The sequence below is a fragment of the Petaurus breviceps genome, unplaced genomic scaffold (genome assembly GCF_028583685.1).
Source record: "Petaurus breviceps papuanus isolate PSGF00001 unplaced genomic scaffold, PetGlider_PUasm1.0 90734, whole genome shotgun sequence".
NCBI classification, from domain to species: domain Eukaryota; kingdom Metazoa; phylum Chordata; class Mammalia; order Diprotodontia; family Petauridae; genus Petaurus; species Petaurus breviceps.
Window position 1 is genome coordinate 10,779,926 of NW_027187327.1, and position 18,107 is coordinate 10,798,032.

Sequence of the window (18,107 nt, forward strand, 5' to 3'; positions counted from 1 at the left end):
CTCTCTCTCTCTCTCTCTCTCTCTCTCTCTCTCTCTCTCTCTCTCTCTCTCTCTCTCTCTACAACTCTGGCCCCAGCAATTCTCTCTCTGCCTCCGTGATGCTGCTCCCCAAAGCTCTTCTAGACTCTCTCTGCTTGGGCCTCTGTAGCCACAGCACCAGCTCTTCCCAGTTCAGCCCCCTACCTTCACGTCAACAAGTCCATCGAACAAGTGGGATTCACAAGCTGTGGGTTTCAACACTTAACCCCCAAACCAAGCCAATACAAAGGGATCTTTAAATTCCATTACCACAGGTACTTGGCACATAGACCTTATTGAATATGGAAAACAGTCATTTAGCATTGATTAAATACCTACTATGTTAGATACAAACTAGGTACTAATAAGTGATAAAATCTAAATTGTTTTTGAAGACTACATTTTGGGGGAGGGGTGGAACTGGACCTGTGATTTCACTGATTTAGAGAACTGTCAGTGAGCAACTCTTTCCAATGAGATCAGTCCCTTTTTCTATAGCTTAATAGTCTCAGAGAATTGCCAGGAGAACTGATAGTTTAAAATGACTTGTACTTGTCTTGGGTCACACTGCAAGTCTGTGTCCTCCTGATTTCAAGGCCAGCTTTTTACTCATTTTATCACTAAGCTAGTCTTGAAGAGTTCATCTACGACAGTAATTAAAATGACATCAATACACACTACTAGGGAACATGGGGGAAACATACACACAGACACACACAGAGACACAGACACACAGACACACACAAGCAAATGGTAAGATTTGCTGAACTGGGTTATCAAGTTTTCCAATTTAAACTGGAACTTCAGCAGCCTTGAAGAGGACAATTAGTAGTTGGACTAACCATGGTGCTCCTTTGATCCAAGCAAGCCATGTGAAATGGGATTTGATGCTGATTGTTGTGGGCAGGGCTGCCTTGAGGTTACAGGTCCTTGATCAATTAGGCTTTGCTTCAGGTGAAGCTTATTTTTGCTTTTCATTTTACCTCCTACATGTCTTATCCAGACATCATTATTATGCCTGACTGTCTAGATTCCTCTTCACACCCCACTAGTAGTAACCTTGAAAGGTTTTTCCAGTACACTTTCACTACGTTTGAGTCATGTGGTTTCTGGTGCCACCCTGTGCTAACTTTTTACTGGGCCAGGAGGCCCTTGGCAGTGCCCCATGATGATATGAATGATATTTTTAGTTTCCCTGGATATTTTTTTTTCATGAAACCTCTTTACCTGAAGAGACTTCCCTCTTTCCAAGTAGCTGCTTGTCTATGGGTAGTCTTATAAGTACCATCATGTGAAGAAAAAATAAACAACAACAACAACAAAACCCAGTTCTTGCAATGCTCATAGTGATAGGGTACAGGCTTTGGAAACCCCCTTGAACACTCCTTGAATTTCCCCAATTGATTTGGTATTCACCTGAGGATATAATCCTTTTAACTGGTCTTTTATTTACTGCTATGCCCAATTCTCTGTTACCTTGGGATTATCTCCAGCTACTTCCCTAACTAAGACCCCATTCTCTTTGTCCAGGCTTTTGACCTCCAGTCACCCCAGCCTATTGGCCATTGCCATCGAGATCTTCCCTAGATCCCTCCTCCAGTCACCCAGACTACTTGGCCACTCCTAGATCCCTCCCACATTCTTTCTGTATATAAGATACATCTTGTTTCTATGCAAGTGCTCAGATTCATTCTGGCCTGCTTGCATTACTGAAACAAATATTTAGACTCCTCAAAAGTTTGGCCAATGTGGTAGATATTTAATAAATCTTGTTTTTCTTTGGCTGAAGGAAGGGTTGGGTTGAATTCCTTTGGGCAGGACCTGTGTGTCACTATTTCAGGGTCCCAGTACCCCTAAATCTCAACAATACCTTCTGTCTCTTTCTCAATTTTTAGTGGGACATCTTTCATTCTACCCCACTCCTTACATAATCCTTCTGAAGAAGCTCTGAGCTGATGTTTGTTCAGCTGTACCATTTATTGAACATACTTGCTGTATCTGCAAGTGCCTAGATAAAAAGAATGTTCAAACAAGTTGCTGAAATATTGATGAATTTACTAGAAAGATAATAATAGCTTATATTTCTAAAATCTCTTTATGGTTTACAAAGTGTTTTCTTCCAAATAACACCATGAGATAGATTTTATACACGTTATCATCTCAGTTTTACAGATATGGGAACTCGGATATGTTTATGGTTATACAAAGCCAGTGGGTATTGTATCAGCCTTGAGCTTGTTACTATAGCACTCTCTCCTCTCTAGCTGTTGGTTTATGAAGAAATTAACTGAAAGCTTTAAATCAATGGAGAAATCACTAGACTTTAACTGAGATCTCAAGAGTTATGGCATCATATTTGACTAAAGGTTATTGTTAGAACCCTGGAATTAGTAATGCTTTTTTCCAAAATGAGATTTTTTAGCATTTTTTAGAGAATAATGAACATTTCATGAATTAAGAAATGACTTTTCAGATCCTGAATATTCTTGTCAGGGTTGCATTGGTGGAACAGTAAGTTTTTTTTCTGAGGAACATTACCTAATGAATGACAGGTTCTGCAAGTGAAGGTTTTTATAAACTGTCCTATCAACTTGATTTTCCTTTTCATAGGCAAGAAGATACAAAAGAGAGGATTACTTCTCTAAACATCATCTGCTTTGTCTAATAAGCAAATATTTCAGAATATTTATCTATTTTGAAGTAAAATGTGCATGAAACCTCTACCCTGGCCCCCTTCCCCCCCAAAAAAATCTCTGGAAAACTAACTTCAACAAGAGGAAATATCTAATAGGAAGGATTACATGGAAGTCTAACAATGAGCTTCTAGAGATATCATCACATTCTTTAAGAAAATATGTAAATACCATGTGAGAGAATAGAATTATAAATACTTGACAACATAGAAATGGAATGATTAATTAGAAACCAAGAAGAAAAGTAAAACAAGAAAAAGATACAACAGGGTTGAGCCAAGATGGTGTAGTAAAAGCAGGGACTTGACTGAGATCTTTCCCAAACCCCTGCATATGTCAATAAAAATGACTCTAAAATTTTTTTTTTGCTTTTTGGAGGGAGAAAGGCAGGGGAATTGGGGTTAAGTGACTTGCCCAAGGTCATGTGGCTAGTAAGTGTTAAGTGTCTGAGGCTGGATTTGAACTCAGGTCCTCCTGACTCCAGGGCCAGTGCTCAATTCTCTGTGCCATCAAGCCACCCCTCTAAACAAATTCTACAGTTACAGGACCCACAAAATGAAAGAGTGAAACACATCTCCAGTACAAGACAGCCTGAAAGGTCAACAGAAAGAGTCTATCACACCAGGCTGTAAGCAGAGGGAAGTTTGACTTGGGACATACTGGCACAGACAAGGCTAGAGCAGGCCTCAGGGGACTGAATCACTGGCAACTGTGGCATTTTCCAGACTTCTCAACCACAAATGCCAAAAACATGATAGAAGATGAGTGGTAAAACTCTGTGAGACCTGGGTGAAAGAGCAGTGCAGTCTGGACCCAATCCCGAGCAGTGGAGGTGGTAGCAGCTGTGATGGCAGCAGCAGCAGTGGCTGCTTCCAGAGTTCTAGGCCCAATAATGGTGGGGGGTCAAGTGGCTACTCTAAGAGCAATTGCAGGGATCTCTTTTCTGTCTCTGAGACAGAATCTTGTTTTGCCTGCTTGGATCTGGGTTGCAGTCCTCAAAGGTGGTTCTGGGGTAAGGAGAAGCACTGGCATGGTGGAGCCAATGGCAATGGTGGAGAGGGAATCTTCCTTATAGTTCCAGGGCAGAAAAGAGTACTTGGTGTCACTCACAGACCAGAACACAGACCAGAAGGGGACTAAATACTTCTCCTTTGAACATATCACCTTGGAATAACTGAAAATGTACAGATTCCTAGAAGATTCTCTGAAAAGAGCTGTATAAAACCCCTGAAGTCTGTGACATTATACCCACTCTCAACCCCACCCCCACTGGAAGCAGAGTCCTACCTTGACAAAGAGTTAGAAAGTTAAGTATTTGGCTGGGAAAATGAGCGAACAGTATAAAAAAGTCAGACTAAAGAATCTTACTTTGGTGACAAAGAAGATGAAAGCATACAACCAGAAGAAGACAACAAAGTCAAAGCTCCTACATCCAAAGCCTCCAAGAAAAATATGAATTGGTTCTAGGCCAGGGAAAAACTCAAAAAGGATTTTAAAAATCAACTAAGATAAGTAGAGGAAAAATTGGGAAAAGAAATAAAAGAGATGCAAAAAAATCATGAAGAACAAGTCAACCATTTGCTAAAGGAGACCCCCAAAATACTGAAGAAAATAACACCTTAAAAAGACTAACCCAAATGGCAAAAGAGGTCCAAAAAGCCAATGAGGAGAACAATGCCTTAAAAAGCAGAATTGGCTAAATGGAATAGTAGGTCCAAAAGCTCCCTAAAGAAAACAATTCCTTAAAAATTAGAATGGAGCAAATGGAAGTTAATGACTTTATGAGAAATCAAGAAATTATAAAACAGAATCAAAAGAATGAAAATAATAGAAGACAATGGGAACTATCTCACTGGAAAAACCACTGACCTGGAAAATAGCTCCAGTAGGAATAATGTAAAAATTATTGGACTACCTAAAAGCCATGATCAGAAAAAGAGCCTAGATATCATCTTTCAAGAAATTACCAAGGTAAACTGCTCTGATATGCACGAACTAGAGGATAATAGAAATTGAAAGAATCCACCTATCACCTCCTAAAAGAGATTGCAAAGGGAAAACTCCTATTGTAACCAAATTCTAGAGTTTCCAGGTCAAGGAGAAAATATTGCAAGCAGCCAGAAAGAAGCAATTCGACTATTATGGAAACACAATCAGGATGACACAAAATCTAGCAGCTTCCACATTAAGGGATCTAAGGGCTTGGGATATGATATCCCAGAGGTCAAGGGAGCTAGGATTAAAAACAAGAATCACATACCCAGAAAAACTGAGTATAATACTTCAGGGGAAAATGAATATTCAATGAAATAGAAGACTTTCATGAATTCTTGATGAAAAGACCAGAGCTGAACAGAAAATTTGACTTTCAAATACAGGAATCAAGAGAAGTATGATAAAGAAAAATGAAAAGAGAAATCACAAGAATAAACCAGAAAGACCTCTATAATCTGATAGAGTGAAGTGAGTAGAACTAAGAGGACAATTTATATTATGATAACATTATAGAGAAAAACAACTTCTAAAGACTTGAGAACTTTTATCAACACAATGATAAATCATGAATCCAAAAGAATGAAGATGAAACATAGCACTCACACCCTTCCTAACTTTCTGACTCCTCACATCCTAACTTCAAATGAAGGGATATATTTTCAAACATGGCCAATGTAGAAAGGTTTTTTTTTTTTGGACAACGCAGTTATATATTGGTATATAATAACTTATATTGGTATATAAATACAGTCCATTCAACTAATTGAATATGTGTGTATATAATATATAGCACATGCACACACAAATGTATGTGTGTGTATATATATACATATATGTATACACACATATATATTACATATAAATATAAGTATTTAATATAGGGAAGTAGTGGGAGGGACAGATTAAAGAAATTTTTAAAAAATGTTGGGAAAGAACGAAGAAAAAGCCTTACCTAAAGAGAATTTCAATTAATGTCTTCTACTCTGTCCTAGGATTCATCCACACACACACACACACACCTATATATGTATATGTGTGCAGAGATTTCCTAGATATAAGTGAATACATGTACACACATATAAAGAATTTATGTACAGTACAAATTCAATTAGTTGAATCAAGACTAGATATGCCATATATGTATATAATCTATATACATATATAGTCTTTAAAAATTTGGAAAAAAACTTAAAAATTCTTGCTTAAAATATTGATTAATGTCTTCCATATGTGTGTATATGTATATATCTCTGTTCATACACACATATGTGTGTATGGATCTATATCTATACATACATATGGAAGATATTAATCAGTACTAAGATTTTTTCATTTTTCTACCTTTAAAAAAAAACAATTAATCTCTCTTCCACTGTCTCTCTCATGTCAAACATTTTAAAAAACCCATAAAAATTAACCCCTCCAAACCCAGCTGCATAGTCTAGTCTAGTATATACATATGTATATACATATATGTATATATGCACACATATACTTGTGTGTGCATGTGTGTGTGCTATATATTATATACACACATATTCAATTAGTTGAATGAAGACTATATGTTTATAATATTTTTGGATTATCAAATCAGACAGATTACAAAGTTTTCTATACATACATCTAGTTTTCTAAGCACTTTCACTTATATTGTTACATTTGAATTTGACTACTAATGAGATAAATAGGACAGATGTGATATATGAGTCTTTCAAACATAACTCCAGATTAGGGATTCTTAACATTTTTTCTTTGTTTATCCTTTTGACAATCTGTCAAAACTTATGGATCACTTCTTGGAATATTTATAAATGAATAAAATAAAATACATCAAATTACATAAGAAAACAATTGCACTGAAATACAATTATATATATATGTATTTTTTTTTAAATCAAATTCACAGACACCAAGTTAAGATCTCTTGCTCTAAACAGAAAAGACAGTGCCTTAGATTACTTCCATGATTTGAGTCCAGGCTGTATGTGATTTACTATGGCATACATATAGGATCTCTCTTCTGGTGAATCATTCTATTCTGACAGAATTCCAGCACAGGCAGAATATATAAAGTGTTTGGAGCATAGGGAGGAAAAGGGGGAGGAAATACAGACATATTTATTACACTCTAAAAAGAGATAATATTTATAAAGTGCTTCACAAACCTTAAAGCATGATATAAATACTATGTATTATCATAGGCTAGCTAGATTACAAAGTAAATAGAGCACTGAACCTGGAATAAGGAAGATGAGTTTAAATTCAGCTTCAGATCCTTACTATCTATGTGACTCTGACCACATTGTTTAACCTCCCTCTGCTTCAGTTTCCTCATATATAAAATGGAAGTAATGGGGAAATCCTGAGCCCTAGTGTGCTGGAGCAGGCAAATGCCACCACCAGGAACCCCTCATGTTCTTTAGCATAGTGAGGGGAACTAACAGTCTCCAGCTCCAAGAACCTCCATGTTCTTTAGCACAACCCTACACAAACAGACATCTTCCAGCTGCCAAACCTCCACATGCTTCAGTGTAACCCTGGAAAAAAAACCCACTGGGCCTCAGAACATGCCAGACCCCACCACTAGGACCTAAGCTCAGCATCAGGTAAGCTTAAACTGCCAGACCCCTATGACCTTCAGTAGTACCAGTCAGCACCTTCCCCAGCCCCTCAGCACAACATGAGGGTCATGAGACATGAGGGTCTCCTGGGACATGAGGGTCTCCTGGGGGCCTCAAGGCCCTCAATGTAACACCATATAAATAGCCAGGTCCTGTAGCCACTGGCACAAGAAAGCTGAGACAGTGCCCCTTCTACCCCAGGTACAGAGTTCAAATTTAAAACAAATGAAAAAGCAACCCCTCCCCCCCCAATTAAGATGAGCAAAAAAGCAATAAAAAAAGAATCTGACCATAGAAAGTTATTATGGTGACAGGGAAGACCAAGACACAAACTCAGAAGAGGACGACAATGTCAAAACACCTATGGGCTAAACCCCCAAACAAAAATGGGAAGTGGTCTCAAGCCCAGAAAGAACTCACAGAAGAGCTCAAAAAGGAGCTCAAAAATCATATAAGAGAGGTAGAAGAAAAAATGTGAAAAGAAATGTGAGTGATGCAAGGGAATTATGAAAAAAGATTCAACAGCTTGGAAAACTGGTTAAAAAGTAGAATTGGTCAAGTGTAAAAGGAGATATAAAAATCCACTGAATAAAAGAAATAAACTCTTTACAGTGTACAATGGGCCAAATGGAAAAGAAAGTACAAAAGCTAATTGAGTAAAACAACATCTTAAAAGTGAGATTTGGGCAAATGGAAGCTAATGAATCTGAGACATCAAGACTCAATCAAAGAAATTCAATAGAATGAAAAAAAAAGGAAGAAAATCTAAACTACCTTATGGGAAAAACAACTGACCTGGAAAACAAATCCAGGAGAGACAATATCAGAATCACTTGATTACCAGAAAGTCATGATCTAAAGGAGGACCTGAACAGTCTCTTTCAATAAATTATCAAGGAAAATTTCCATGATGTCCTGGAACCAGGGGGGGGGGGAAATAGACATTGAAAGAATCCACCAATCACCTCAGGAAAGAGATCCCAAAATAAAAACTAATTGTTGTTCTTGTTGTTGTGTCATTTCAGCTGTGTCCAACTCTTTGTGACCCCATTTGGGGTTTTCTTGGCAAAGATATTGGAGTGGTTTGTCATTTCCTTCTCCAGGTCATTTTACAGATGAGAAAACTGAGGCAAACAGGGTTAAGTGACTTGCCCAGGATCACATAGCTAGTTAGGGTCTGAGGTTGAATTTGAACTCATTAAGATGAATCTTCCTGATTCTTGGCCAAGTGCTCTCTCCACTGCATTGCTTAGCTGCCTGGACATTACTAATTAGAGACTCGTTGAATGGATTTATTTTTGTTGTTGCATTTTAGCTTGCTCTAGATCAATAATAATACAGCTAGAAAGAATATGTATAGACAGAGGATACAAGTATAAGGTAAATCTGAAGGAACGACATGAAAAAAAGTAAGGAATAAGGGAGAGGAGTATAATGGGTGCAGAAGGAAGGGATAGAATGGAGTAAATTATCTCCTGTAGAGAGGAACAAAAGACCTATTACAGTGGAGGGGAAAATGGAAGGCTTGGCGATGAGCATACCTTCAACCTTTTTACCATTAGTATTAACTCAAAGAGAGAATCATATACACAATCAGTTGAATGTAGAAATCTCTCTTACCCAACCAGAAAGTAGGACAGGAGGAAATCAAATGAAGGGGGTGGTGTTGGGATTGACAGAAGGAAGGACAGATCAGGGGAAGTGGTACACAGAAGCAAAACACCGGGGAGGAGGGAAAGGGTAAAAAGAGAGAGGACAAACAAGAGAAAGAACAAGATGGAAGGAAATAATAACTGTGAATGTGATTGTGAATGGGACAAACTCTTCCATAAAATGGAAATGGATAGTGGAGTGAATCAAGAACCAGAATCCTACAATATGTTTAGAAGAAACATACTTGAAGAAGAGAGACACATACACAGAGTAAAGGTAAGGAGCTGGAGCTATACTTCAGCTGAAGTAAAAAACAAAACAAAACAAAACAGGGGTAGCAATCCTGATCTCATAAAAAGTAAAAGCAAAAATAGACCTAATTAAAAGAGGTAAGGAAGTAACATTCATCTTGCTAAAAGATACCATAGACAATGAAGCAATATCAATACTAAACATATGTTCAGTAAGTGGTCTAGCATCCAAATTCTTAAAGGAGAAATTAAGTGAGTTACAGGATGAAATAGACAGTGAAATTTTACTAGTGGGGAACCGCAACTGTCCCCTATCAGAATTTGATAAATCCAACCAAAAACTAAGCAAGAGATTAAGGAGATTGGGGTGACTCGGTGGCACAATGAATAGAGCACCAGCACTGGAATCAGGAGGACCTGAGTTCAAATCTGGCCTCAGACACTTAACACTTACTAGCTATGTGACCTTGGGCAAGTTGCTTAACCCTAATTGCCCTGCCCCCCCCCCTCCAAAAATCAAAAAGAAAAGAGATTATGGAAGTAAATAGAATATTAGAAAAGTTAGATATGACAGACCTTTTGCATGATTTATACATAAAGGGTGACATCATATGCAAGTTAGAAGAGCAAGGAGTAGCCTACCTGTTAGATCTATGGGTAGGGGAAGAATTCATGATTAAACAAGAGATATAGAGTATTACAAAATGTAAAAAGATGATTTTGATTATATTAAATTTAAAAGCTTTTGTACAAACAAAACCAATGCAACTAAGATTAGAAGGAAAGCAGATGGCTGGGAAACAATCTTTACTGCAAATGTCTCTGATAAAGCCCTCATTTCTCAAATATATAGAGAATGAAGTCAAATTCACAAGAATACAAGTAATTCTCCAAATGACAAATGGTCAAAGGATATGAACAGATAGCTTTCAGATGAAGAAATCAAAGCTATCTATAGGCATATGAAGAACTGCTTTATCACTTTTGATTAGAGAAATGCAAATTAAAACAACTCTGAGGTACCACCTCACACCTATCCAATTGGCGAATATGACAGAAAAGGAAAATGATGAATATTGGAGGGGATGTGGGAAAATTAGGACACTAATACACAGTCGGTGGAATTATGAATTGATCCAATCATTCTTTAAAGCAATTTGGAATTATGCTCAGAGGTCAACCAAACTCTACATATCCTTTGATCCAGCAATGCTGCTACAAGGTCTGTTTCCCAAAGAGGACATAAAAAAGAGACAAGGGCCTCCATATGTATAAATATTTATAGCAATGCTTTTTATGGTGGCAGAATATTGGAAATTAAGGGGATGCCCATCAATTAGGGAATGTGGTATATGAATTAATGGAATACTATTGTGCAATAAGAAATCATGAGTAGACAGATTTCAGAAAAAACTTGGAAAGATTTGTATGAACTGATGCAAAGTAAAATGAGCAGAACCAGAAAATATTATGCACAGTATCAGCAACATTTTGTGATGATCAACTATGGATGACTCAGCTCTTCTCAGCAATTCAATGATCCAAGACTCACAGAGGACTCACAAAGGAAAACACTATCCATATTCAGATAAAGAGCTGATGGAATATGAGGGCAGATCTAAGCATGGTTTTTTTTTACTTACTTTTTTCTTTCTTATGATTTTTTTTCTTTTTGACCTGTTTCTTCTTTTACAACTATGACTAATATAGAAATATTTTCACATGATAATACATGTATAAACTATACTAAACTGCTTTCAAAAGAAGTAAATGGAAGGTGTGGAGGGTGAAGAATTTGGAACTCAAAATCTTGCAAAAATGAATGCTGAAATTTTTCTTGTAATGCAACTGGAGAAAATTAAAATGAAATACTATTAAAAATAAAATAAAATGTAAGTAATAATAACATCTATCTCCCTTGGGTGTTGTGAGGATAAAAATAATATTTGTAATAAATGCCATTGTAATTACCATTACTACCTCCTTTTATCCTCCTGGTTCTTTTCCCAGTGTGTCAGAAAACTGTTAGAACACATAGAATACATATAACAGTGTGGTGGTAAATGTTTAATAACTGTTTCTCTGAAAAAAATGCACAGATGACAATCTTTAAAGTTTAACTGGCATTATTAACATTTTCTCTATTACTTTCTTAAGTTTAGACTAACAAGGAATAACTCAGGCCTTGCTTTGTAACTTAGCTTATTTCTGAGGTTGAAGTGCTCACACTAAAAATTTAACAATTAGCTCTCAGGTACTGGTAGGAGCTGGCCCCTAGGAAAATTCTGAGTTATCTCCTTTTTGCATCCTACCCATGCCCATTTAAGGACATTTTTTTCCTATATTCTTAACTAAATAGTAACTTCTTCAATAACCTGGAAAAATGCTAGCACTGCATGCTCTGATGATGGCACAGTTGGTTGTGGTGGCTTTCCGTGGTTTCCCTCACTTCCATGGACCCACTAGATTAACCTGGTTACACAGTTAATAGTACCATACATTCCTATGGTGCTTCTCTCATGGAAGGACCTCTGACAAAATTGCTTAATCAGGGAGGGAGAGTGGGCCTCTTCTACTGATCCTCACATGTGGTTGTCTGGGCCATATTCCTTCCAATTTATCAAATATTACTATTGTTCTTGCTTTTGCCTACAAGCCACAATCAGGTGTACATTATACTTTTCTTTGGATTATACCTCTTATGAAAATTTAGGAAAATGTAACTGATATATAGTATAAGACATGGAAGAGTAGGTGATTTTTTCAGATTCAAAGTAATATCAACTCATAAATGATAGGGTTTAGTCATGGGAGATTGTTTAATTTGGACAGAAATCTATCATTTAGAATGTGAGAAGACCTATGTATAGGCAGGTATGTATGAGATAACCAAACCTTGCCTCTTGGTTCTAATAATGGAGATTGTTTTCAATTGATAACCCTGTTTCTTTTCCTGTTTCCATGTTGACCTTTATGCTTGCTGAATGGCTCAGGTTTCTTTCTTTCCTTTTCTTTCAGGTGCCTAATGAAACAGAAGAGTCAAAATAAGAATGATTAGTTTGGGTTACAAAATCAGAACTTGCTGATAGAGATATAACTAGATGTAACTGTAACTGTAAAAAAATTACCAACTTGGGTAAGTAATTTAACCTCTCTTGTCCCTAGTTTCCTCATCTGTAAAATAGGTTGTTGGATTAAATGGTCTCAGAGTTCTCTTTCAACTGCAAATCTATGATAGTAAGATCTTTTGGGTGACATAAAGGTATGAAGAGCATATCCAGAAGATTCTCCTCAGACAGATTGATATCATTAATACAGAGATGTCAAGGGCATCCCAAAGCAGCAAATCTATAAATATAATTGTTGTAGGCAACTAAGAAGATGCAAAAGATTGACAACACTTATGTCACTGTAGCTAGAGTTATGTGGTTGAGATTTATACTGCCCACCTCATGTTTAACCTCAATTGTCCACATCAGTTCCAGTCCAATGGACCTTTAGTCTTGTGTCTAGAAATATTTGGGTAGACACAACTGTGTACCTCAAACTATGTTAGGTTCTATGCAGGAAGGGAACTAATATGTGAAGAGAGGTTTAAAAAAAGAAGAAATAAAAAGTCTTCATCAGATAGATAGGGCTTATAGATACAACAATCAATAATTCACAGGGTAATCTCATCAAGAGGTCAATAATGATGGGAAAGCATAGCCTGTTATATCAGAGGGGCTAGGAAAGAATTTGGGTCCTGGAAGAGAGTCATCATCATTAAAGGGACCCTGGAAGTGGTACCTAGGGGCATTTTTACTGATAAAACAATATCCATACTTATATAGTGCTTTGAGGTTTACAAAATGCTTTATATTTTTATTTTATTTTTTTTTTGCTTTTTGAAGGGCAATTGATGTTAAGTGACTTACACAAAGTCACACAGCTAGTAAGTGTGTCAAGTGTGTGAGGCTGGATTTGAACTCAGGTCCTCCTGACTCCAGGTCTGGTGCTCTAGTCACTGTGCCACCTAGCCACCCCAAAGTGCTTTATAAATATTTTCTCATTTTATCCTCACAAGAACCCTGGGGTATGTTATCCTCACAAGAACCCTAGGATGTATTATTATTTATCCCATTTTACAACTGAAGAAGCTGAGGCAGACAGTGGTCAAGTAACTTGCCCAGGGTCACAGAACTTATGTGTCTAAGGTCAAATTTGAGCTCTAGTCTTCCTGACTCCAGGTTATACATTCTATGCACTGTACCACCTAGCTGCATCTGGACAATGGTTGCAAAGGGGCTGAAATACCCTGTTCTAGGCAGCTAGATGGTATGGTGTATAGATTGATTGACTCAGAATTAAAGACCTGAGTTCAAATCCAACCTCAAACACTAACCACTGTGTGTTCACAGGTAAATCAATTAATCTTAGTTTGCCTTAGCTTCCTCAACTATACTTTGCAGTGTTGTGGTTAGGATCAAATGAGGTAATATAAGTAAAGTTTTAGCACAGTGCCTGGCACATAGAGGGGGCTTTATAAATGCTTCTTCCCTTGCCTTTTCACCCTCCTCCTCCTCTCCTCCCATATCACATAGACTACAGGGCAAAGCACCATTCACCCTGTGATTGTTATGAAGTACATTGGAGAAGTATGTAAGCACTGACAGGTCTCCAAAACTCACTGTATAATGGGGGTAACAGGAAACCCCCTGAGCTGTACTCTGAGCTGGGCTGTTCCCTTTAATTCCTTGGGGTTATATTCATGCTCTGACCTCACCCTGGAAGTCCAAGCAAAACCTGGATTGCAAATCAGGCAGGATCCAAAGAACAAGAGGTGGTCACACATGTCCTTTAGCAAGGTGCCAAAGTATATAGCCATCCCCACAGAGCCTGAATGTGCATGTCCAGCTTGGAGAGAAGTTCCTCAGGCCAATGATCAAGGTTTTCATGATTACTCCCTTATAAGTGCAAATGAACATCCTCTTTCTTCCCCAGAGATTTTTTTAAACGGCAATTAATTCCATCACCAAACTTGGTCCCCAGACGAAAATAACATTAGTTCATCTCTTACTGTATACGTTGCCTCTTGAGAGTTTATTTTTACTGTTTGGTGATTCATCATATTTAACTTGGGTCGAAATGTGATTCAATATATTTTTAAAAAATCTTCCTAGGGTTCTATGTGTTGTCACTTTTATTCTGAAAAGTATCTATGAAAGGGAAAAAATTCATGCAGCAATTCAAAAATCCCAGGAGAGTCATCTATGTTTGAGGAAAGAGAAAAGAGAAACATAAATGCTTTTTCGAAACTGGGAGAGAGACAGTTTAGGAATATAAACATCAAAACCAACCCCTGACATGCGTGGATATGGTGTCTTTAAGGTCAGCAGCAGCCAGTTTTGTGACAAACACACAAGGTCTTTTAGTTTATATTTGACTCCAGGGCCTGTATCATTGTATTAGCATTTATCCCTAAATTGTCAGAAAAATTGTTTATTTTTTTATGTCATTCATATGTCTTTTGACAGTATGACTGAAAGCTATCCCTGTGTATTTCTTATGTTTTTCTTTATTTTTTTTAAAAAAGTTTTGTTTATATGTTTTGTTTTTACACCACAAACATATGTAGATTAATATAATGACCTCATAAGAGGTTTCTTATAACAAAATCAAACAGTTAAGTAAAACTAATAATGGAATGATCTCATCTGAAAACATTTCACAACTGTAGCACCCCATCCTCTCTTTTTAAATGAACACAAATCTATTTTCTCTCCTTTCCATCAATCCACCTCATTAAAAAAAGAAAAGAAAAACATATTACTTGCAACAAATATCTATAGTCAAGCAAAATAAATTTCACCAATGGCTATCTATAAAAACATAAGTTTTATTCTGTACCCTAATTCTGTCTTATCTTTGTAATGCATAACATGTTTCATCATTGATCCTCTGTAATCATGACTGGTCATTATATTGATTATAATTCGTAGCAGCTTTCAAAGTAATTTGTTTTTACAGTGCTCTTGTTGTATAAATTATTCTCTTGGTTCTGCTCATTTAATTCTCCCTTAGTTTATAAAAGTCTTCAAAGTGGTTCATTTTTATAATATTGATGTTATACATAAGTTGTTCTGTTTCTTCTCACTTCATTGCACTCCCTTATATGAGCCTTTCCATGCCTTTCTGAAATCACCAATTTCTTCCAGCATAGTATTTCATCACATTCATATACTACAACTTATTAAACCATTCCTCAGTTCTTGGACATTTCCTTAGTTTCCAGGTTTTTTTTTTTTGGCTACCACACAAAGAGCTGCCATAAATATTTTTTGTACGTGAAGGACTTTTCCATTTTTCTTTGATCTCTTTTGGGTATAGGTCTAACAGTGGTATAGCTGGGTCAAAGGACATTCATTTGTTTAGTAACTCAATTCCAAATTACTTTCCAGAATGGTTGTACTCTTTCACAGGTCTACCAAAAGTATATCAATTTGACTATTTTTCCAAAGACCCACCATCTTTTACTATTTTGCTTTCTTGCCATTCTTGTCATTCTTATGATTGAGGTGGAATATCAATATTACTTTAATTTGCATTTCTTCAATTAGTAGAGATCTGGAGAGATTTTTCTTAAGACTGTAGATTGCTTTGTTTTCCTTCTTTAAGAAGTCTGTTCATATCTTTAGATGGTTTCTCAATTAGAAGCATCTATTTTTTTTTCTTAAAAATTTGAATCAGGTCCTTAGATATTTTGGAAATGAGACTTTCATCAGAGAAACACTGCAAAAATTATTTTCCTCTAGTTAATTGTTTCCATTTGAATCTTAGTTTTATTGGATTTGTTTCTGTGGAATTTTATATAATCAAAATGATCCATGTTATCTTCTGTGGTCCTCTCTAATGTTTGTTTGGTCACGAACTTTTCTCCTATACATAAATATGGATTTCTCTAATTTGCTAGTAATGTGACCTTTTTTATCTAAGTCATACACCTATTTGAAGTTTATCTTTGTAAAGGTTGCTTTAAAGTGTTGCTTTAAATCTATTTTTTCCATACTGCTGTCTAATTATCCTAAGCAGTTTTTACCTAATACTAAGTACTTAGCCCAGTGATTGTGGTCTTTGCATTTGCAGAATACTGGAATAGTAGATACATCTGCTTCATATGTTATGGACCTAAACCTTTATTGCCATTTCTTTTCATCATTTCACTTGAGATTCTTGACCTTTAAATGGAGATTTTATGAGTTGTAACCAATGGTCTAGATTCTCCCAGGCTTTGAACTTATAAGAACTGTATCTAATCTCAGGGACTGGGCTTTGAAATACCAATCTTTCTCTTGAGTCATTGCTCCAGCTATTTAAAACCATCCTTAGGGATGTTAGAGGGTGGCTCTGAACCAATTGCTTCATCTTGGGGCAATTCTAGTCACCAGGACTTAATCTGGAGTTGCCTTTTGTCTTCTTTACAATATAGCCATGACCACATCCACATCTGCTACAAAACAGATGTCTGGACAATCAAAGGTTCACCTCCTGGTAAGCTCATTAAATTGAGCATCTTACTTGAGCATCATTACTAGGCCAGGGAACTTTTTATGCTAAATTGTTGAGAGTTTATTCATATTACTTGGATACCTTTTTATTTGAAGAAAAATGTCATGGAAAGCACAGGGTAAATACTTTATAAGGAATAGCACCCAAGTTTTCATCCAAAAGAACATATTGCCACCAAGCAGAGTGGAAATTGTGTCTAATGACAGCTTTTACTCTCCCCGCCCTCCCCATTCCCCTGAAGCAGTTTTCATATTTGTTTTGTCAGGAAACTCTCTTATTCTTCCTATATTGCATCAGTAAAAAAGAAAAATAGGGAAAATCTTATCTAACTTGTTGATAATGAACACATGGAAGTGATTAAAATCTGTAACATAATTTGTTTATTTGCAATGTGAGTACTCATTTTGGTCTTTGAGTCACTCTTTGAAAGGATTCCATTTACCAAAAGGTTATTTTTGATGTTGTGGGTCTTTGTAGCATTCATTTGCACACACAATCCCTCAGGTTACTTCAATAGATTTTGAAATGGGCAAATCAGATGATTATGTTCCTCCCCCTTTTTTGGGGGGGGGGAGTGTAAAATTAACTATATTATCAGATAAAAACTTTGAAAACCTGATGTCAGATATGAAATTTTTCAGTGATAATATTAAATTGTATCTTAATAGTATGTATACTAATAATAGAAGAGCTGCATGTGCTGCCCTACCTATAGGGGGATTGATGCATTCCAATGGTAAGATAATCAATGGAACTAAGAAAAAGCCCTCTCCCCTTTTGGAAGAAGTGGCAGGTTTAACAAAAAATAAAAAAAAGATCTAAGCCAGTGTAGAACAAAGCCTGGATTAGTTCAGCAACTAGAATTTCTCTGAACAACATGGGGGCTAAGACAGAAGCATGAAAGGTAGAGAACAGAATGGAGATATTAATCCTGTCTGTCCCCATCATTGGGAATGAAGCTCAGATAAAAGGTTTGATTTGTCTGATAAAACTTGCCTCCCAAAGACCTGGTTTTCATCAACCATGTTATGTTATTGACATTACAACATAGACAGTGATTAATCTGCTAGATCCTTCTTCTAATGTAAGTGCATCTTGGAGGATGTGGGTTGAAACAGCATATTTGGCATTATGGAAATTGCTGCATTAAACAAAAATTCAAGTGCTAAATCCATAGCAGTAGTAGTGATGGCAGTCCTATTCCTGATTCTATAGCTAGTGGTTTTACATTGATGGAATCTGTATGAAGATGCTGCTTTTCTGGCTACCACTAGTCCTGCCAATGACAATACCACTCCCATTAGTCTTCTTTTAATCTTATTCTCATT